The following is a 24,871-nucleotide window of genomic DNA, read 5'->3' as shown; positions in this document are numbered from 1 at the left end:
AGATAACTGATCATTAGAGGCTCATCTTCTATGTGGGGGGGGCCAGACCAGACTCTTGTGTAATGGGATATGCTCTTGTCAGGCAGTGCTGTGCTAAAGGAAGGACTATATGGACCTTTGTTTTTATTTTTAAGACGGGCATGTTTGTACATATCAAATTCCCTCTTTTACTTATCTGATAAATCTTAAAGCAATAAACTCTATCAGTCAGCTCTCCCCAAATGTCAGTTTGTGTCACTCCTTGGAAGTTCCCAAGCTCTCTAACATTTCTCTGGAGAGGCTTTGTTCATTGCTCTTCCTGATCTTTAATCTTGTTTACATCCAGAATGCATATTAGATCATCTCTGTTTGGAACTCAAGTACAAACCCTCTTAAAAACATGAAACATTCAATTACTAATTAGCTGTTTCCTGTTCCTAATGAAGTGAGCACACTACATTTGGATTAAAATTCAGCGACTGCTCTCCTCTGTTTATGGTTCCAGATGTTTTTGTTTTATCTAGGAGTTTACTTTGACAGCCACTACTAAATGATAAATCACTCATATTATAGCTGAAATGCATTTTGAAACTGAAATGTGGCAAACTTCGAGATTGCTCCAAGGATCAGTGTCAGTTAGCAGGTCAATATCAGTTCCTTCCTATGATCACTCAGTATCGGCATATGTAAAACAGTAATAGAATATGTGTCAACGTTATACAGCATGCTACACAAGATTCCATTTTGCTACCATTTTCCAAACTGGGAGAAAAAGTTTTAATACTGTGAAATCTCAATGTATTGTATTCTGGGTAGAAAAACAGATCCAGATTAATACTGTCTTCTTGCTGGCCTAACAATTGTTTTTCTTTGAATTTTTGAGCTGCTGTGGAAACTGTTCCCGATAGGCTTTGTAAACAGGCACATCTAATTAAGGATGTGGGCAGATAGGCTTGTCTCTTTGAATAAAGACAACAATTAAACAATGAAGGAGGGAGATCATTCAGAAACTACATTTTTCTAAAGGGCAAATGGTGATTTTTTTCTTTTTCTTTTTTGCCATTCCTTATTGTGTTTATGAACCTCTTATTTAGAGGATATTATTTTGTTTTGTCATTGCTTTCAAGTTTGCAATGTTCACAATTTGTATTGCATGATTTAAGCTTCTGCAATATTATATAAACTTCAGACCTGGTGGAATGACTATCTGCCATGTGATGTCGAAGAGCTGTCCTTTGACATTTAGGCTGTGTATACAGAGTATGAGGTAGACTGGAGAACTGAACAATTATCTGGTCAATTTCATCAGAATAAATACCCTCAAACTCCACAGAGGAGGCTGAGCAATTCTCCAGGGGGGACAGAATACTAGACAGTTTCCGAAGACTTAAACTTTGCTTTCCTCTGGTCCCTGGAAAAGTTCAGATGAATTCCATGGGCTCCTTGGGAAAATGTCTGGTCAGCTCTAATAAAGTCCAACCCTTCAAGTAGTTACTCTGATTAATATAGACCCAAACTCTTTTTCTTCCATTACATTACCAAAAAAAAAACTGCATTGCCGTTGAGTCAATTCCAACTCATAGCGACTGTACATGACAGAGTAGAACTGCCACCTAGGGGTTTCTAAGGAGTGGCTGTTGTAGTCGAACTGCTGACCTTTTGGTTAACAGCCAAGCTCTTAGCCACTGTGCCACCAGGGGTCCATTACATCTTTATTTTTTGTTCTGAGGTATTATCCAGAAAATTCCACTGACTCGCCACATTTTCTACATAAAATGAATACCTACTTTAAAGATATTATACACAAGGTTAAAAAAGGGTACATAAAAAGAGGTATATTTTCCTCCTGACGGTGCTAAGCTCTGGCCAGAATAAATGGATACTTTGGACTAGTCATCTCGGTCCAGCATTAATGATGTACTCCCCTTTATATGTAAGTGATGATACATTTGACTTACAAACATGGACTTTAAACAAGTGTTTATCAAAGAAGGGTGATGGATTTATACTTATCCATTCACACTTTCCCGGTTCCTCTTTTGTGAGCAAAGGCCAATTTTTGTGAGGCAGCTAGAGAATAGGTTTGCAAGCCATGGCTATGGAAAGAAGCAATGCCAGATGCAAAGAGGTAGAATAGTTTTTACAAACAATTCAAGCTATAATTCTTAACCACACCAATAAAATATTACCTAACTCTAGGATGACATAAGGAGCCCTGGTGGTGGAGTGGTTAAGCGCTAGGCTGCTAACCAAAAGGTTGGTGGTTGGAACCCACCAGCTCCTCCACAGGAGAAGGGCATGGCAGTCTGCTTCCATGAAAATGTACAGCCTTGGAAACCCTATAGGGCAGCTCTACTCTGTCCTATAGGTTTGCTACAAGTCAGAATCAACTCAATGGCAACAGCCGGATGACATGGACTGTTTTGATTACCAGCATTTACGTGGACACTGGTTTCACAGAGTCCCTATGAGTTAGAATCGACATAACGACAATGAGTTTGGTTTTTTGGTTTTGGTTTGACCAAACACTCTGGTTAAAATGATAATCAGAACTAGTCTCCCTTCGTGCAGTGTACATAGTCTCAGGGTTAACCTGGAGAGAGGAAATTCTAAATGTGCAAAATTGTCTTAGATCATGACCAGATTCTCCTCTTCCCTTATTTTGGTAAATCATATGGATATCAAATGTACCATAATGTACAAAAGGAAAATTAACACTATAGATGTTATAGTTTATGGGAAAAAAAAAGTCTTTATCAGTCTTTGATGTCTTCAGTGCTATGGGAACAAGAACAAAAGCTATAGAATGAAACTTGAAGGGTCTTTGAAAACTCACACATTAATATATGGAAATGTTCAGAAGTATTAAATTGTACCAATACTAAATCAAGCTTGTTACATCAGATCAATTTAGGTTCCTGAAGATAGAAGTTTTAGTGTTCTTAGCACACATCAGAATTGTTCCTCAGAAGAACTAACTTGTTTTCTTTTTTTTAAAGGAGGTAACTATTACTGTTTAGCAATGGCACAACAGTTTTATTCAGCCTGAAAGGTCCTCGCTGGCTTTACATAAATGAAGATGCTTGTGATTCCAGTTTATCTCTGAAACTATTCAACATGGAGTTATTTCAATTGTGTTTATCAGCAAAGCTTTGTTTACTGAGGCAGCTATTCAATCTATATTACATTTACATTATAAAAGAAGTGTGTGTGCATTTTAAAAACAATGATGTAAACTTTGTTCTTGCATTAGATTGACCAGTTTAAGAATATGAGCTAAATCTTAATGGCTAAAGTAACTTTACCATGATTGATGATTTTCTATGTTCATTTCCGCTTGGCTTTTTGTCTTTTAAGGGAAAAAAATGCAGTAGTGTGTTAGAGACTAGAAACTTCTATGTATGGTTTCTCTGTTCTACCATATATTAAGTTAAAGTACACCTTCTTTGTTAAAATGTACTTGATAAACTTCAGTATAAATAAAAGCATTTTGCCTTTGTCAGTTATTATTGAGTTTTTATTTTCAAATTTCAAGCTGTAGTCATTAAAATGTACAATACAGTCATAGTGAAAACCAAAAAAAGAAGAACTAGGAAGGTATTTGCAAAGCTTCCTCTTGGTTTGGTTATCTCCAAACAAATATGACCATAAATCTTATTTCAGTTTGCCCATTTAAACAGGCTGATGTTATTGCCCTCAATCGTTCTATTAACTCACACTGGATTGCCTTTTCCTGGCTGTGTTTACTTTGTGAACCTGCTTCCAGGAAGAAAGGTTATACTGGGAAGTAGGAAAAATGCGGTGAATCAAAAATGGGAAATTTTTCTCTGAATGCCTATGATTTAAAACAAAACAAAACAAGTTTCTTCTAAAGCTACCTTCACTGGAGAACAAAAAAAATTGAAATGCATATGTCTACTCTGGTCTAAAATTCCAGTTCTCCCTGAAAAAAATCTAAGAGTCCATCTTGGCCTAATGAAAAATCAAAGCCAGCCATAGCATTGCCCTACAGTTTACCTACTCTCTGTCTTCACCTCCTTGTCTCATTTTCAATAAAATAAGGAGCACACCAAAATTCTCCTTCACCAAAGACCTTCTCAGTTTTTATTATGCAATGTTACCACCACTCGTTGCCGTGTCTTGTAAATGGTGTGTTGTATCCCACAATACTTCCCGCTGGTCATCCAAAGAATGTGGATCTTCTAGTTTGTGACCAACTTGCTACTTGCACAGATGTTTCCTCTCATCTTCACCTCCTCATCCCCTCATTTATGGAAGTTTGAAGAGTCCTGATAAGACTACAAGCTCTCTCTTTTCTAGGGGAGAAAGATCCCCAAGGATTTTTGTTGGATAAGCAGGCCTGCTCTGGTAGTATAGTGGGGGGGGGGGGGTGGGTAACTCCTCTCATAACACAATAAACAGAGACTAAAATAGTCAATCATGTGACACGCAAGGTTGCGTTATTCCAAGGTTAATAAAATGACCAGAGCAAACCTACAGCATTAGCTGGCCAGCTCCCAGGGGTCCGGGTGTCCAATACTGTCTGTGGTTTGGCCTCACCTAGTAGTGGTTACCTACACTGGCTTAACACTGATGGGTGATTCTGCCTCCTGTGGATGGCTGGGACTTCTGAGAAAGTGGAAATAATTTTGGGAATTTCCTGGTTATTTGGAGCCCATTTCATTGGCTCATCTGAACAGATATAGATATGGCCATGAAAATACTGGGAGTGAGTCCCGTCCTGCACCTTCCTACTCCCTGGCACAGGATTGCTTGCCATTTCAATGCAAACCCTCTACCATCCCCACGGCACCCTCCACCCCGGTCTTCACTATTATCAACCTCCTTCAACAAAATAAGAACCTTAAACTTCAGAAGAGGAGCTGAGCAAATAGCAAGTTTGTTCATTGCAAGACACTGGTTTTACTGTATGTCAATTCTTCCCCAGGTATAAACAATCTGCTCCTATTATTGGGAGGATCAGTGTTTATATCATTTCCTGCGCACCATCTTTGGTAAACATACAGTTTATATTCATTCTGGGAGTGTGGCTGTGGGAGCTGGATCAGACTCATGCAAATTTCAGGGACTATGACCTCAAGTTCACTGCTTGTGGAATAGTGGTGGGAGGACACTGCTGTTCCCACCTCCAGACACACTCATGGTGCCTTCCTTTGTAAATACAATTCTAGTATGTGGCTGTCATCTCATTGGTTCAAATTACCTAACCTTTTCGGGGGATCTGAATACTCAGGTATCCTTAATTGTTGCCACTCTTCCCAACTGACACATGTATAAATGAACTCCAAGGGATTTGGTCATGAACTTCCACACGCATGCACACACACACACACACACCCAGCAAACACAATGTGCCGTTTTTTCCTCAGGGAAAAGTGTCTCCGTAAATTGTGTTCCGAAAATAAGAAATTATAACAATATTAGATTTAAGAGAAAGGGAAGGTTCTTAAATACCATCATTGGTCAGATCTCTTAAAGGTAGGTACACAATTACTATTTTAACCATTGTAATGCCAAGGAGCTGCTGTTCAAAAACTCTCAATATTAAAAAGTTTAAAATTGATATTCAACCGAAATTTTTGTCACTTCAACTTGACCTGGGTGGAGGAAAGCTACCCCAATCACACACAGATGCCAATAATTATATTAGCATTTATTACATGTTCTTTTCCGTTTTGATGTCTTAAAATGTTAAACTGAAACATATACTAAACAATCCCTTCATTTAAAATTAAGGAAATCTGTGAGATGTTACAGAAAATGTAAAATAAATCAGCATAGTTTTCATTCCTGTTTGCATTCGTGTCCATGTATGTATACACAGGCACACACAAATATATACACACACGAAACACTTTTGCTTCCCTTGTCAAAGAATTACTGAAATCAAAACATTGTTTCAATTTAGTGTGCATTGCAATAACCACAAATGAGTTGAATCCAATTTATGAGCTTTTTAGGCCATCACGCTTTCTCAAGAAAGCATGCCATGATAATTCATAGTGTTCTGAAAGAGGGACTCTCTTTTTTGGGTGACTTTTTAAAAGTGACTTAAACTCATAATCCTTTGTGTAAAATTTATGCTAAAAAATATGGTAGAGCTTGTGTCTTGGGTTGCCATGACGTTCATATTAGAACCATGTAAAGATCCTAGAAGTAACAGAGCAACATGAACATACCTAAAAATCTGTCTTAATTAGCCAAAGGGGATAATTAAAATTACAAGTATTTAGATGCAATTTAATGTCTAACATTGAAAAGGACCCTTTATAGCAAGAAACTTCCAACAGAGTTGAGGGAACAGGGTTTCACACTATAAACAATTAGAAGCCGCTTACAAATGCTAGATAATTAAGTGACAGTAGGAATGGTACAAAGACAAAGAGGTCAGAAGAACATGTTATATGCGAGAATAATGGGCAGGCTTTGTGAAACCTGAATAGAGCTCTAAAGACAAGTATGATTGGGGAGGATTTCACAGTGGTTAAAGTGCTCGGCTGCTAACCAAAAGGTTGGTGGTTCAAACCCACCAGCTGCTCCATGGGAGAAAGATGTGACAGTCTGCTTTCGTAAATTACAGCCTAGGAAACCCCGTGGGTCAGTTCTACTCTGTACTATAAGGTCAGTAAGAGTCATAATGGACTCGATGACAGTGGGTTTTTTTTTTTTTTTTGGTTTATGTGACAGTAACAGACCTGCACCAGCTAAGCCCAAGAGTAAGAAGAATGGTGGGTACTGTGCATGGAACATCAAGGAAACTCTTTAAGGAAGCACAGAATTTTTGTCTAGCTTTAGAGTAAGATAAGATTTGATGGTTAAAATGGAACTATGTTATAGAGCACCTTGACTAGAGAGCAAGAGCCTAAAATGGGAACCCATTTGTAAGATTAATCTGAGAGCTATGTGGAACAAATTGAAAGGACAGGAAGCTTCAGGAAGAGAGACAGTTAAATGTCCTAAAATAAAACTTTCATATTTTCCTTTACATATTTCTAATTTAAAAGAGGAATTGGCGTAGCTAAAGAATGACACATATGATCAGTTTTTACAGATGCTTACCATCCTAGTTAGCTATAAGAATGTGAGGCACTCTGTGGGTCAATCAATATGAAGAAAATGTTCTTGGCAAGGCTTAATATTTGGATTTAAGCATCTATGAAATCATAAGCCATAAACTGAGTTTTATCTGAAATAAAACATTTCAGCTGAAGACTCAATTGGCCTGATTCTTCTACCTTTACTAATACAGCAATCCCTGAATTATAAATGGCATGGCAAAGGAACATCTTTCCTCTAACAACCGTGGCTCCACCAAGGCCCCATTGCCATTCCTATGCTCCAAGGATCCCTTCATTTTATTACTTATCAGTGTGGGCTGGCTCTGCTACCTGAGAAGACAAGCTCCCACTAAGCCCTCGTCCTACTCCCTACCACTTGTACTTCCCTGTCCAGGCTAACCTTGAAGCCAGAACCCCTACAATATCCACAGTCCCTGGAATTGCCTGCTCCCGGCAGCCCGAAATGGGATACCCTATTCTGCTGTGGGGGTGGCACAAATGGTTAAGTGCTGGACAATTAACCAAAAGGTTGGTGGTAGGAACTCACCCAGAGACACCTTGAAAGAAAGGGCCCATGATCTGCTTCTGAAAGTCACAGCCTGGAAAATGCTATGGAACACAGCTGTGCTCTGAAACACACGGGGTTGCCATGAGTTGGAATTCATTGGACAGCAAATTTTTTGTTTGTTTGTTTGTTTACCCTGCTACCAAGGAAGAACTGGTTGCTGTAATCTGAGTCCAATATGGAACCCAGAATGAGACCTTCCCCCCGCCCCACACAGACAAGATTATTAGATTTGTTAGGTAGTTGAGTATTTTAACAGATTGATGGTTCTGTAGATCATCTTATGGGTTTAATTGTATTTTGTGTGTTGGTCTAAAAAGGAAAGCATTACAAATGGTATGGAAAAAAAATGTACTTTTCATTGCAAACAACCAGCGCACCAATGAACTCTTGAACAAAATCCAGGAAGAAATCAAGAGTTGCCTAATTGTAATGCCACACTATTAGACTTTGACAGGAAACAAGGTGAACCACATAAGTGAAATTTCTTGATAATTAAAAATATGCCTTTTAAACATTAAAATATTGGAAGAGAATATTTGAGGTAAAAAATCAGCCTCATATATACCATATATGCTCTACTTCCAAAACCTCTTAAACCTAATTTATCTTTTCTTTATAATTCAGCGTCATAATTATAATTTTTTTCCTGTGGACTGACATGCTTGGAGGTCGAGTCGGTTTCGACTCGTACCTTTAATTTCATCTGTCTTTGTCACTGCCTCTAATAATGCCTCTTCTTCCTTACCTACTTGTTTGCTATTTTCAATCTCCTGTTGGCTTGGGAATCTCTTCCTGTGAGTCCCTAACCCTCTAATATGCCCATTCATGTAGAGACTCAGACTCCCCACAAATAGACCCTTTATTTATCATTTATTCCATTCATCTGTGTATTCATTTATCCAACAAATATTTATTGAGCCCTATCCTGGAGCCCTGGTGGCTCAGTGGTTAAGAGGGCGACAGTGCAAATCCACCAGCTGCTCCTTGAAAACCCTATGGGGCAGTTCTACTCTATTCTGTAGGGTCCCTGTAAGTTGGAATCAAACTGACGGCAACGTTTTTTTGTTTTGTTTTATCCTGGATGCTTAGGATATGCTTGTGGATAAGACAGAAATAGACCCTGTCTTCAGGGACCTCACAGCCCTTGTAGGTAGTTACATTGTTGTATGTGATATTACAGGGGAAATAAAGATTTCCGGTTGACACAGAGAAGGAACACCTAACTTAGGCCTGGGGGTCAAGGAAGGCTTCCGGGAGGAAATGATATATTAGTTGCAACCTGAAGGATGAACATAGTTAGGGGAACAAAAGTTGCGCCACCTTCAAACAAAGACCACAATTTTATTTCCAGAAAAATCTAGCTTTATTTCCTAAAATCCTTCCTCTTTAATATATTGGTGCTCCAGTAAGAAATAAACCTAAAGTTTACTCTTATCTCAATTTCTCCTTATATTTTCCCTCCTCTGTTTTTTTTTTTTTTTTTTTTTAGGATTCATTATTTCTCAAGGATTAGAGGTGGCCCCAGTCAGAAGATAGTCACTCCTTAGCCTACAGGGCTTGAAGGGTTTTGAAGTCTGTGTTTACAAAGCCTCAAGGACCCAACCCATCTCTCTGAGGTTAAGCTACCCATCCTTAGTCCTTATGATATCTGCCACAGTGAGAAGGGAAAAATGTTTTTTTATCTTCTTGGTCATTGAAGATGATCAGTTTTGTCTTGAGTGACTAAAATCACAGCAGATATTTGTTAGCATTTTACATTTGACAACTTGCCTTTACATACATCATTGCATTTAATGTCAACTATTAACAGGTTTCGAAAGTAATGTCCATTCCTTAATTTCCATATATTCCTCCATTATACATCCTTCATGCTTCTCAGAACTCAAAGAAGTGTAGCATGAGTGATAGGGATCTTGGAGTTAATAATAAGTACATAGAGTAATGTCAAAGCCTAAAGGAATATATCATATTGTTATAGTCCAGGCACTTTGCGAATACTCTTTTAGACTCTCAGGCTGATTTATATATTTCTGAAACTAAAAGTTAGTTCTGAAGCATATATGTGAACAGAAATTAGAGAGCCAGATAGTTCAAAATTGCCACCAGTGTAGCAAAATGTTGTCTTACTGGAGCATAAACATTTCTGGACTCATATTTCTAAGTGCCTGCTGAACATATATGTTCAGACATAACATATTCGGGGCATGAAATATATTCAAAATATAAGCCTTGATCTTCTCTTTCAAACATGCTCCTTTTGGCATAATCTTTTCCTTAATTAAGGCATAAACATCAACAGGGTCTCTCAAGTTCAAAACCTCAGGGACATCCTGAAACTTGCCATTTCTTTGTTACCAATGCTTAACCAGTCATCCAATCCTGTCAGTTCTATCTTAAAAATATCATCTTTCAAAATGAATTTCCATCCACATTGCCACTGTCTTAATCCAAACATCTACTGTCTCCCACCTAGAGAATTTAAGAGCCTACCTGGTCTTTCAGGTACTAGTCTCTCACACCCCATTCCATCATAAACTCAGCTAAAAAAAAAAAAAAAAACTCAGCTACTAGAGGGATATTTATAGGATCTAATTTGGGTTATCTTATTGTAAGACTTAATCCTTAAATACCTCCTCCCCATTAGGCATGCCATACAGGGCAGTCTTACTACCTCCTTCACCTCAATTTCTACCATGTCTCCTACCATACCAAACATGTACCCGCAATCTAAGCAAAACATAATATTTCATGCCTCCATGCCCTTATATCTCAGACTCTTTCTGCCTAAAATGGATACCTCCCAGGGCCCAGCTACATAATTTGACAGGCCCAGTGCAAAATGAAATCATGGAAACACTTGTTCAAAAAGCAAGAACAAAGTATCATTAAGTGTACATAGAAAACTTCTCTTCATTGGTCTCTCTCTCTCAACATATGGTGTTTTTGATTTGCTATTTAATGTAGTAAAGAAAGATTTAAATTATACATTTTGGCATGAATTCTACCATTCATGTTTACATTGCGCAATGCCAGTTTTAAATGCAAATATCAGAGCGTTTAACTTGTATGTGGAATCTGCTATATTACACAATTTGTATTTCCTAGCTTGAGCAGGCCAAAATAAAAAAATAAAATAAAAACACATGCCAGACTCAGGAAGGCTTCTAAGAGGAAGAGAGGATGCCCTCAGGCATGAAGCTGGCTGAGGGAGAGCTCAGGAATACAGGGTTACTCATGAGGCATATGCAGAGTCTTACAGGCCCTTGGGGGCCCTGCCCTGCCATGCGCTTGCTTGAGCCTCTGGATTCCCCTTCCTGTCAGCCACCAGACTGATACACTGTGCCCAGACTTGAGTACAAAGTCTGAGTAAGTTGAGCCAGGGGGTCTCCCCTACCCAAGGGCCCGCCATCTCAACTTAGAGCAATGGAGCAAACCCCAAGGATCTTCAATAAACATTCGCTCCAGTCATGTTCAGTATCTGGAACAGGGTTGGGTGAAAGGTTCACCTGTGCCAAGTTGTGGTCTCCAGTGGGCAACCCACCAGACATACCATGGTATTGTTAGCCCAAGACAGGGGCAGCTGCCACTGTGCACTACCCTGAGACAACACGAGCACATGTGCTTGACCCTGACCTTACCGCCATCCGTACCTAGACCCCTGTCAGGGGTAGAGGGCTGCAGAATGGGGACAGGCATGGGGAGGGGGAGACTCAGAATGGTCAGGGCCCCATAGGTGGGGGAGTGAGAGGCTGAGAACCCATCCTGGGGAGGGAGGCAGTGGGAAGTGGGATGACATGTGATCTGAGGCTTCAAGCCTCTGGTGCATGTTTCATTGTTCCATTGGACTTCACTTACAAAACACGAATTCAAAGATAAAATTTTTCAGAATTTCAAGAGTTCAACTGCAGCATATTAAACCCAAACACAAGGTCCTTCTGAGTGTGGAGCTCTGTGTGATTGCCCTGGACTGCAGAATCACGAAGCCTCTTGCCAGCATTTCTTTTTCCATCTGGTGAAGTCCTATCCATCCTCTGAGACCTAGCACAGTTATTTTCCTCTCTGTGAATTCTTCCAAAGGCCCATTTTTTTCTCTGCTTTGAAACCCTTTGCACTTTTCCCTGTCAAGAATTGTAAGCTTTAGAGCTAGACAAACTTCGGTTTGAATTCCAACCCCGTCAGACAAAATATTTTATCAGCCTAAGCCTTAATTTTCTTGTCTGAAATGTAGATAATAGTACTGACTTCACAGGATTGATATGAGGCTTCTAAGAGTTAAAGTACTTAAATAATTCGAGCAGTGCCTAGCGCATAGAAGACACCCACCCCACTAAATGGTAGATTTTTATGGCCATTATTAGCAGGTCACATTTTATAGCGTGCAGCATGCTTAATAAAAATGTGATGAATGAATAAACGAATGCTTTAACTGAACACTTACCACAATAACTGGCACATGGTGTCCATTTTTTTAGTGTTTGTTGTATTAGGTGTGAAGGAATGACTGAATGTTTTAACCTCTGACTTGAATTCTAGTTGAAGTGGATATTGACCTCTACAAATACATAGTAAATTCCAGTTGTGTCTTCTTCTGCTCAAAACAAATACTTGTTCTAGAATGCATACACATACTTAGTCATTTACCTCCTGGATTCAGGCAAAATCAGGGTTTTCGGTTGCGGTCAAAACTAGGAAGCAAGAGATGGGGTGGGGGAATCAAGAGACAGAAATTGCCCTTTGTACCCAAATTTTTTAAAAGGAAAATACATCCCCTGCTTTTCAAAAGTTTGCTTTAAGCCACTTCACTTTTCCAAAAGACCTACGTTAGTACCTGTTCTGGCTAACTGAAAGAAATTCGAAGAAGATCTTTGCTTTTATGAAAAAAGGCGAAAAGCGGAAATAGCGTTCAGTGTTTGTTTTTGCAGCTTACCGTTCAAGAGGCAGTGCACACTCAAGGCGTGAGGGTGGCGTCACCAAGCTCCTTCCCTAGGAACTACACTTGGCCTCTCGGCATCGAGCCACCATAGCTCTGAACTATGCCTGTGAGCATCTATGCTTTCTCTTGATTTATTTTGTGCACTCATTAGCAAGATGTGTCCTAATATATGAAAAAAGCCTAAGAGAGCTTGTAAGGGTTTTATGTGTTACTTGGCGTAATTTGGTAGGTTATTATTTGGGTCTGGGAACATTCAAAAATTTTTCCCATATAAATTAATAGTAATTGCTTCTTCTCTTTACACCATTTTGGCTTAGGAAAGGCTTCAGAGGAATGCTCTACTTTTGGATAGTGGGGAAAACCTGTATTGGGAAATGGGGATTCCTGTCAAACGTTTCCAGTCCTTCCTATTTTAAACCTTGAGGATGCTGAAGTTTTTTAAAAGGATTTCTGACTCTGGCCAAGGTTTTTGGTTTGTTTTTTACCAGTACCAGATGCCCTATGGAGAGCTTTGTTTTTCTTTTCTTCTTGAGGGTCTTGGCAATAAATACAGTGTAAATTATCCTCTTGCATTTCAGGTTGTCGGTATTCCTGTCTGCCCACGTAATAAAAGAAAATGTTGATGGATTGATACCTAATGTTTTTTTTTTTCACAGTGCAGCCAATTTTGTGGCACACCTAGAAAGTAAGTTAAGGCCCACCTATACCATGAACCTTCTGTGAACCATTAGCAGGAAGCCTCTGGGCACAATCCTATCAGTCTTCATAATGCTGACTGTTAGAAAGACCAGTACTATATAGTGTCACTATTAGTCGGAATCAACTCAAGGGCAACGGGTTTGGTTTTTGGTTTTGGAATTTGCACCAGAATCAAATGTAAAGGATTAAATGTAAAGTTTAATGGTGGGCATTTCACAGAGAACTTTGAGAGCCAAGTGCCTACATTTTCTTTGATGTCCTACAATTGTGATCTTAGCACTTTCCCTCAAAAACACGCTTTACATTTCTCTAAACTGCACTGATAATAGCTCGGTGAGTATGTCATTGATTTTAATTTGCCCTTCCAAGAAGAATTTTAAATGTCAAACTACTGGCAAATCAGAGTTAGAGAATTGATAAGCTTCACAGAATAAATCTGTTGTTAAGTTCTTATTAGCTCGCTACTGATATTGTCAAGTCGGGATATGAATGGCGAATATCTCAACCTTACCTAATCAAATGGCTTGTGACTAATACTTTGTTTTGTTGAGTTTTCCTATACTCTCAGTACAAGCAAATCAGAATTGTCAGTGAGCATCCACTGGTTCCTAAACATGACATTCAAATTAGTAAGAATTCAAACATTGCCGGTATGGAACTCCCATGTGAATCAGGCTGCCGGAAAACATTCCTACACAATGAATAATATTTCCATTTCAGAGATGCCAAAAAGCTCCAGAATAGTAAAATTTTTGGTGGGATTTTCTTTCAGGGTGAGCTTCCCCTATCCAAGAAAGCCTTCAGTGTTGAATACCAAGACGGATAAAGTGAGTGTCTATGACTGCAGCCCGGTGAGATCATTTGTAGAGGCCATAAGGCACAACAACTTTCATGCCATAAAAACACAACTCCAGTGGCCATCTGCACAGCATGACTTATTATGCAATTTAATATTTAAAATATTCATTTGAAACATGGCCTGCCTCACAATCCTAATGGCAAATTGCAGCAATGGAGTGCTGCTGAATGAATTTTAGACTTATTTTTTCTAAGAGAAAGTTTTATTGGACAACGATCTGTGAAAAACTGGACAAAGTGCATTACTTTTATCAAGTACTCAGTGATTCCACTTTGAAAATTAAAATGGTTCTAGTTACCACATATAGGTTAAAACACTTAAGCATTTCCTTAATATTGGGTTTTTCTAACTAAACAGCAGTCATCAGTATCATTAGTATCGTCAGGACAGGCTTACTGGAACTGCAAATTACCTGAAGTTGTTATTAAAGGAAAATTTGGTTGATAATTACTGTAGAAGGTGTATGGCAGTTCACAGGACAAGAGTAAAACCCCTTTGCCATCGAGTAGATTCCGACTCATAGCGGCCCTATAGGACAGAGTAGAACCGCCCCACAGGGTTTCCAAGGCTGTAAATCTTTATGGAAGCAGACAGCCACATCTTTCTCCCCTGGAGTGGCTGATGGGTTCAAGCTGCCAACCTTTCGACTAGCATCCAAGCGCTTTGATCTCTGTGCCACCAGGACTCCTAAGACAAGAGTACAAACCTTCAATTAGGTGGTCTATTTTTGCTGCAGTGGAACATAAAAATATACTTTAAAACATCACTCTGATTTCACATTAACAGTCCTGAAATCTACATAAGTTGGATTAATACTATACTAAGTACAAATCCAGGAGTGTTTTTTTAAAAAAAATAATAACTGTAAGATGTTTTAGGATATAGGCATGATAAAAGAGTGAAAAATTATGGTGGAAAAATCAGTTATTTCTTAAACCCACACATGATTAACATGCATGTACACATACACCTCTACAGAGAAAGTGGAGGTGCTTCTGAAGGAGGACGAAAGAATTGCTTTGCTGAAATAGACACAAATGTACATACACACCTGTATCTCTGCAGAGTCTTATATTTGTGGCTTTAGGACATTAAAAAAATATATGAATAAAATATCCTCCTTAAAATTGGCAATAATTTGCTTCATTAGAAAATATGTTTAAATGTGCCTACATGGAGCTTGCAAATGTAATGACTGTTAAATTTTGAAAGTCTAATTTTTAAAGGAAAGCACAAAAGTCATAAAGCTAATATCTATATTATGTCGGGAAGCAGAAAGTCTCTCTAAGCATAACCCCAGAGGCAGAAACCATAAAGGAAAAGAGTACTGAATTTGACTCTTAGCATCAAACATGCCTGAATATCAAACATACTATAAAACAAAAGTTAAATGAAAATACCAGGTAAAATATTTACAATACAAACTGACCAAGGGTTAGTAACTTTAATATATAAAGAGTTGCTGCCAATCAATAAGAAAAATCAAATGAAAAATGGACTGATTAGTCAATTTATTTACAAAAATTTTGAAATTTACCCAACCCCACTTAGAAAAAAAATGCAAATTAAAATGAGAAATTCTTTTTTACCGATAATGTTGACAAAAATGAAAAAGTAGTAATTGTTCCTAGCATTGATAATGATGTGTGGAAAAAGTTATTTACACCTTTGGAGAATTGTCAGTATGTTTCAAGAGCCTTAAAACTTGAATATCCTTTGACTTAGCAATTCCTCTTCTATAAATATATTCTATAAAATCTAAAAATCACACAATTGTGATCCATTTTAAATTGCACTTTCCAGTAGCCCAAATCAACACAAACCCCAAAAGCATTCTCTGTTACCTTATGAGTCCCTGGGGGGTGTAAATGATTGAAAGGTTGGAAGCTGGAATTGACCCAGAGGTGCCTTGGAAGAAAGGCCTGGCAATCAACTTCAGAAACATCAGCCATTGAAAACCCTAGGGAACACAGTTCTACCCTGATACACATGGAGTCGCCAGGAATCGGAGTCTGCTTTATAGCAACTTGATTTTTTGGTTAAATATCCTCTCCCCTGTTTTAAGGCTTCCCAGACTCTCTTGACAAGCTAGTAGCACCTTCTTATTTTGGTGTCGATGGCATTAAACTCAACTTTTTAGCTTACCCATTGCCTCTCTAGGGATCCGATCTGGCTTATATTTCTATTTTCTCAGCCTGCTGAAATGCGTACTCAATGCTCTATATTCTTTGTCCACTCAGCCCCAAGCCTCTGCTATTTGCAATAATGTATCACGTCCTACACCTTTGCCTCTTCTAGTGCAATGCTTCTTAAAGAATGGACTGTGATCACTCCTAGAAGGTCAGTAATAAATGCAGATTCCAAGAACCCAAGCTACACTTAGTGATTCAGAATCTCTGCGGTGAGGCCCGGAAAGCTATTTATTCACAAGTTTCCCTGATGGTTCTGCGCATAATAATTTGATAATCATGGCTCTTTAGAAAACTGATGCTGTTTGTGGTTGTTTTTTGTTTGTGTTTCTAGGGAAGAGATGTTTTATGGATTGAATTGTGTCCCCTCAAAAATGTCTTGTAAATCCTAAACCCTGGTAGTGTAGTGGTTAAGAGTTCAGCTGCTAACCAAAAGGTCGGCAGTTCGAATTCACCAGGCGCTCCTTGGAAACCCTTTGAAGCAGTTCTACTCAGTCCTATAGGGTCACTACGAGTTGGAATCCACTGGACAGAAATGGGTTTTATACCTGATTTATGTTTTCTTTTTGAGGCATGGTCCACAGATACTGTAATGTTAGTTACTAACCACTGCCGTTGCCTAGGGAAACCCTGGTGGCAGAAGGGTTAAGTGCTACAGCTGCTAATCAAAGGGTTAGCAGTTCGAATCCGTCAGGCGCTCCTTGGAAACTCTATGGGGTAGTTCTACTCTGTTCTATAGGGTCGCTATGAGTTGGAATCGACTTGACGGCACTGGGTTTGGTTTTTTTTTTTGGTTTTTACCCACACCTAGAAGCTCTGGTGGTGCAGTGGTTAAGAGCTCACTGGGCTGCTAACCAAAGGGTTCAAATCCACCAGCCTCTCCTTGGAAACCCTATGGGGCAGTTTTACTGTCCTATGAGTCCGAATAGGCTCAATGGCAGTCGGTTTGGTTTGGGGCTTTTTTCCTGTGGTTATAATCCCATTTGGAAATGGGTTTCCTTTGTTATGTTAATATGACAGTATTAGTGTAGGCTGTGTTTTAAATCAATCTCTTTTGAGATATAAAAGAGCAGATTAAGCAAACTAGCAAGCAAGCACAGAGGGGAAGATACATGCTACATGATCCTCAAGGATCCTAGGAATAGATGCTAAAAAGAGACAAGGCCCTCCTTCCCTTGAAGCCGACAGAGAGAGAGAGCGCGCCTTTTAGAGCCAGCAACCTGAATTTGGACTTCTAGCCTCCTAAACTGTGAGAAAATAAATTTCTGTTCATTAGAGCTAAAAATAAAAAAAAAACTTGCCATATCTGTACCAAAATGTATTTTTAAGGTTGTTCACAATAAGATTTTCTTTTGTATTAAGAAAAAAAATTGAATTAAACTGAAATGTCTGTCTTAGTTTGCTAGTGCTGATGTAACAGAAATACCTCAAGTGGGTGACTTTAAAGAACAGAAATTTATTTTTCACAGTTTAGAGGGCTAGAAGTTCAGACTGAGGGCACCAGCTATAGGAGAATGCTCTCTCCGTTTGCTCTAGAAGATCCTTGTCTCTTTCAGCTTCTGTAACCCGGACATTCCTCGATCCCATGGTGACTTTTACGTGGCATCTGTCTTACCACCATTTGTGCTTCTTCCTCTAATAGGCTGTTTTTGTAACTCAGAAGTGATTAGGTTTATGTCATACCCTACACTGATATGGCTTCATTAACATAACCAAGAAAACTATATTCCCAAGTAGCATTACATCCACACAGGTATAAGGGTTGGGATTCCGTCACATATTTTGGGGGAACACTTTTCAGTCCATAACAGGGTCTAACAATACCAAAAAAAAAAAAAGACCCATTGCCATTGAGTCGATTCCAACTCATAGCGACCCTATAGGACAGAGTAGAACTGCCTCACAGAGTTTCCAAGGAGCGCCTGGTCAATTCAAACTTAGCAGCCATAGCAGGTAACCACTAGGCCATCAGGGTTTAGGTATTGGTTAAATAAAGTATGGCACCTCCATTTACAGGATTGCTCTGCGTCCATTAATATCATTTGTATATTAATGGATTGAACAGATATTCACAATATATAAATAAGGGAAAAAAACAAGTTACAAAACTATATGTAACATAATCATACACAGACAGACACACACACACATAAGTCTGTAAGTACTACCTTGTAAGGTTTTTTTTCCTTTTAGCTTTTCTACAGTGAATATAGGGTGTTATGATAGAATTTAAACTTAAAAAAAAAAAAGAACACATATTAATAAAGCACTGTGCTAAGAAAATCCAGAACTAGAGTCACCTATATCTTAGTAGTCAACTTGGGTCCTGGTTAATTCATAGTAAATTTAGTCTATAAAGGTCAGACACCAATTGATAAAATGCGTTAACATTCCCAATTGCTTTATTTTAATAAACTTTACTCGACGGCACTGGGTACTGGGTTATTGTTCTTTTTAAATAAGAAAAACAACATTATCTCACTGGTTCTGTTGAGATTTTTTATTTCTTCTTTAATCATTTTAGGTAGTTTTTGTGCTTCTAGGAGATTGACCCTTTCATCTAAGCTGTCTAATTTGTTGGTGTGCAGTTGTTCATGGTATTGTCTTACAAGCCTTTTTGTTTCTAAAGAGTGGGTTGTAATGCCCTACTTTCATTTCTGATTTTTAGATAGTTGCATCTTCTCACTTTTTTCTTTGTCAGTCTAGCTAAAGATTTTTTATTGATCTTAAAAAAAAAAACTTCTGGTTTTATTGATAGTCTATTATTTTCTACTCTCTGTGTAATTTATTTCTGCTCTGATCTTTGTAATTTCCTTCCTTCTGGTAGCTTTACACTAGTTTCTTTTTCTTCTAGCTTCTTAAGATGGAAAGATGTGTTAGTGACTTTAGATTTATCTTTTTTTTTCATGATTCATCAATTTTAAGTGTACACTATGATTATTTTTTCCCCATTCCCCCTTTCTCTGGTTATCACCAAGCTTCTTTTGTCCCTATGGATTTGTCTATTACAGATATTTTATGTAAGAGGAATTATGCAATATTTGTTCTTTTTTGTCTGTCTTATTTCACTTAGCATAATGTTTTAAAGCTTCATCCATGTGGTGGCATGTATCAGAACTTCATTTTTCTTTATAGTTGAATAATACTCCATTTTGTGTATATGCTACAATTCTTTTATCCATTCATTTCACTAAGCATAGTGTTTTCAAGGTTCATGCACATCATAGCATGTGTCAGAATTTCATTTCACTTTATGGCTGAATAATATTCTATTGTATGTATATACCACATTTTGTTTACCCATTCATCTGTTGATGAGCCCTTCAGTTTTCATCTTTTAGCTATTGTGAATAATGCTGTGATAAACATCAACGGACATTGGTGTGCATGTGTCCTTTTAATTTTGCTTTTGTTTCTTTTCGGTGTATACCTAGTAGTGAAATTGCTGGGTCGTATGGTATTTCTATGTTTAACATATTTAGAATCCACCAAACTATTTTCCACAGCAACTGCACCGTTTTAGATTTCCACCAGAAATGTATGACTGTTCTGATTTTTCCACATCCTCATCAATACTTGTCATTTTCCCTTTTTTTGATAATAGCTTCCTAGTGGGTGTGAAGTGTGTTTTTAATCTGCATTGTGGTTTTGATCTGAATTTCAGTGATGACTAATGATGTTGAGCATCATTTCACGTGTTTGTTGGCCATTTGTATATCATCATTGGAAAAATATCTATTCATGTCCTTTGCCTATTTTTTAAATCTGTTAGTCTTTTTTTGTGGTTGTTTATAAATTCTAGACATTAAGCTCTCATCTGGAGCCTTGGTGGTGCAGTGGTTAAGAGCTAGGGCTGCTAACCAAAAGTTTGGCAGTTCGAATGCACCAGCCACTCCTTGGGAACCCAATGGGGCAGTTCTACTCTGTCCTATAGAGTCTCTATGAGTTGGAATCAACTCAAGGGCAGAGGGTTTTACAGGAAGCCCTTAACTGGTATATGGTTTCCTAATATTCATTCCAATTCTATAGGTTTTCTCCTTCACTTTCTTGATAATATCCATTGATATTATTTTATTTTTTTATGAAGTTGATTTTATTTTTTTTTCTTTTTGCACCTGTTTTTGATGTCATATCTAAATTTCCATTGCCTAAAAGAAGGTCTTAAAGCTTTACCTTTATGTTTTATTCTAAATATTTTATTTATTTTTTTTTTAGGTCATTGATTCATTTTGATTTAATTTTTGTATATGGTGTGAAGTATGAGCCTAGCTTCATTCTTTTGCATGTTGAAATCCAGTTGTTCCAGCACCATTTGTTGAAGAGACTATTTTTTCCCCATTAAATGAATTTGGTGCCCTTGTGGAAAATCAGTTGGCCATAGGTGTGCGGGATTTTTGGATTCTCAATTCCATTACACTGGTCTCTATCTTGATCCTTATAGCATTGCTATAGCTTTGTAGTACATTTTAAATATGTAAAAGTGAGTCCTTCTACATTGTTATAATTATTATTTTTCATGATTGTTTTCACTATTCAGGGACCCCTTGGATTCCATATGAATTTAGTGATTGGCTTTTCCAATTCTAGTAGGAATTGCATTGTATTTGTAGATGGCTTTGGGGAAGAAATGACATCTTAACAATATCAAGTCTACCAATCCATAAAAACAAAATGTTTTCCCATTTATTTAGATCTCCTTTGATGTCTCTCTTCAGTGTCTTATAGATTTCAGTATAAAGGTCATTCACCTCATTGGTTAAATTTATTCCTAGGTTTTATTCTTTAAAACACTACTGTAAAATTAATGGTTCTCTTAATTTTCTTTTTGTTTGTTGCTGATATATCAAAGCATAACTGATTTCTGTGTGTTGACCAAGTACCTGCAATTTTGCTGAATTCAATTACTAGATCTATTAACTTTCTTGTAAATTCTTCAGAATTTTCTTTATATAGTACCATGCCATCTGCAAATACTGATAGTTTTAGTTCTTTTCCAATTTGGATGAATTTTATTTCTTTTTCTTGTCTTATTGCTCTGGTTAGTACTGCTAGTACAATGTTGAATCCGGTGCTAAAAGGAGGAATCCTTGTCTTGTTTCTGATGTTAGCTGCAGGTTTTTCATAAATAACCATTATCATATTGAGGAATTTCCCTTCTATTCATATTTTGCTGAGGGATTTTAATCATGAAAGTGTGTGGATTTTTTAAAATGCCTTCTCTATGTTAATGGAGATGATCATGTGTTTTCCACTCTTCCTTCATTTTATTAACTTACATATTGTTGTTGTTGTTAGATGCCATCAAGTCGGTTCTGACTCATAGCAACCCTATGCACGACAGAACAAAACACTGCCCAGTCCCGCGTGATCCTTACAATTGTTGTTATGCTTGAGCTCATTGTTGCAGCCACTGTGTCAATCCACCTTGTTGAGGGTCTCCCTTTCCACTGACCCTGTACTTTGCCAAGCATGATGTCTTTCTCCAGGGACTGATCCCTCATGATAACACGTCCAAAGTATGTAAGATGCAGTCTCGCCATCCTTGCTTCTAAGAAGCATTCTGGCTGTACTTCTTCTAAGACAGATTTGTTAGTTTTTTTTTGCAGTCCATTGTATATTCAATATTCTTTGCCAACACAACAATTCGAAGGCATCAATTCTTGTTTGGTCTTCCTTATTCATTGTCCAGCTTTCACATGCATATGATGTGATTGAAAATGCCATGGCTTGGGTCAGGCACCTTAGTCTTCAGGGTAACATCTTTGCTCTTCAACACTTTGAAGAGGTCCTTTGCAGAAGATTTGCCCAATGTGATGCATCTTTTGACTTCTTGACTGCTGCTTCCATGGCTGTTGATTGTGGATCCAAGTAAAATGAAATCCTTGACAACTTCAATCTTTTCTCCATTTATCATGATGTTGCTCATTGGTCCAGTTGTAAGGATTTTTGTTTCCTTTATATTGAGGTGCAATCCATACTAAAGGCTGTGGTCTTTGATCTTTATCAGTAAGTGCATCAAGTCCTCTTCACTTTCAGCAAGCAAGGTTGTGTCATCTGTATAACACAGGTTGTTAATAAGTCTTCCTCCAATCCTGATGCCCCGATCTTCTTCATATAGTCCAGCTTCTCAGATTATTTGCTCAGCATACAGATTGAATAGGTATGGTGAAAGAATACAACCCTGATGCACACCTTTCCTCACTTTAAACCAATCAATATCCCCTTGTTCTGTCCAAACAACTGCTGTTAGTCTATGTAAAGGTTCCTCATGAGCACAATTAAGTGTTCTGGAATTCCCATTCTTCGCAATGTTATCCATAATTTGTTATGATCCACACAGTCGAATGCCTTTGCATAGTCAAGAAAACACAGGTAAACATCCTTCTGGTATTCTCTGCTTCCAGCCAGGATCCATCTGACTTCAGCAATGATATCCCTGGTTCCACGTCCTCTTCTGAAACTGGCCTGAATTTCTGGCAGTTGACTGTCAATATACTGCTGCAGCAATTTTTGAAGGATCTTCAGCAAAATTTTGCTTGCGTGTGATATTAATGACAATGTTCTGTAATTTCCCCATTCTGTTGGATCACCTTTCTTGGGAATAGGCACAAATATGGGTCTCTTCCAGTCAGTTGGCCAGGAATCTGTCTTCCATATTTCTTGGTATAAACAAGTGAGCACCTCCGGAGCTGCATCTGTTTGTTGAAACATCTCAATTGATATTCCGTCAATTCCTGGAGCCTTGTTTCTTCACCAATGCCTTCAGAGCAGCTTGGACTTCTTCCTTCACTCCCATCGGTTCCTGATCTTATGGTACCTCTTGAAATGGTTGAACATCAACTAATTCTTTTTGGTGTAATGACTGTGTATTCCTTCCATCTTCTTTTGATGTTTCCTGTGTCATTTAATATTTTCCCCATAGAATCCTTCACTATTGCAACTCAAGGCTTGAGAATTTTTTCTTCAGTTCTTTCAGCTTGAGAAACGCCGAGTGTGTTCTTCCTTTTTGGTTTACCATCTCCAGCTCTTTGCACATATCATTATAATACTTTATTTTGTTTTCTAGAGCCTCCCTTTGAAATCTTCTGTTCAGTTCTTTTACTTCGTCAATTCTTCCTTTTGTTTTAGCTGCTCAACATGTGAGAGCAAGTTTCAGAGTCTCCTCTGACACCCATCTTGGTCCTTTCTTTCTTTCCTGTCTTTTCAATGACCTCTTGCTTTCCTCATGGATGATGTCCTTGCTATCATTCCACAACTCGTCTGGTCTTCAAATCTATTCTTCAGATGGTCTATAAATTCAGGTAGGATATACTCAAGGTCGTATTTTGGCTCTCGTGAACTTGCTCTGATTTTCTTCAGTTTCAGATTGAACTTGCATATGAACAATTGATGGTCTGCTCCACCAGGCCCCTGGCCTTGTTCTGACTGATGATATTGAGCTTTTCCATTGTCTTTTTCCACAGATGTAGTCAATTTGTTTTCTGTGTGTTCCATCTGGCCAGGTCCATATGTATAGTCGCCGTTTATGTTGGTGAAAGGTGTTTGCAATGAAGAAGTCGTTGGTCTTGCAAAATTCTATCATTTGATCTCCGGCATTGTTTTTATCACCGAGGCCATATTTTCCAACTACTGATCATTCTTCGTTTCCAACTTTCGCATTCCAATCGCCAGTAGTTATCAATGCATCTTGATTGCACGTTCGATCAATTTCAAACTGCAGCAGCTGATAAAAATCTTCCATTTCTTCATCTTTGGCCCTAGGGTTTGGTGTGTAAATTTGAATAATAGTCGTATGAACTGGTCTTCCTGTAGGTATATGAATATTACCCTATCACTGACAGCGTTGTACTTCAGGATAGATCCTGAAATGTTCTTTTTGACGATGAATGCAACAGCATTCCTCTTCAAGTTGTCATTCCCAGCATAGTAGACTATATGATTGTCCTGTTCAAAAAGGCCAATACCAGTCCATTTCAGCTCAGTAATGCCTAGGATATCAATGTTTATACATTCCATTTCTTTTCTGAAGATTTCCAATTTTCCTAGATTCATATTTCGTACATTCCAGGTTGCGATTATTAATGGATGTTTGTAGCTTTTTCTTTTCGTTTTGAGTCGTGCCACATCAGCAAATGAAGGTCACGAAAGCTTTACTCCATCCACATCATTAAGGTCGACTCTACTTTGAGGAGGCTCCTCTTTCCCAGTCATTTTCTGAGTGCCTTCCAACCTGGGGGACTCATCTTCCAGCACGATATCTGGCAACGTTCCACTGTTATTCATAAGGTTTTCACTGGCTAATGCTTTTCAGAAGCAGACTACCAAGTCCTTCTTCCTAGTCTGTCTTAGTCTGGAAGCTCAGCTGAAACCTATCATCCGTGGGTGACCCTGCTGGTATCTGAATACCAGTGGCATAGCTTCCAGCATCACAGCAACACGCAAGCCCCCCCAGTACGACAAACTGACAGACACGTGGGGGAATGTATGTATTACATTGATTCATTTCTTGTATGGAATGACCCTTGAATTCCTGGGATAATTCTCACTGAGTAATGGTGTATAATC

The sequence above is a fragment of the Elephas maximus genome, chromosome X (genome assembly GCF_024166365.1).
Source record: "Elephas maximus indicus isolate mEleMax1 chromosome X, mEleMax1 primary haplotype, whole genome shotgun sequence".
NCBI lineage: Eukaryota > Metazoa > Chordata > Mammalia > Proboscidea > Elephantidae > Elephas > Elephas maximus.
This window is presented reverse-complemented; position numbering follows the sequence as displayed.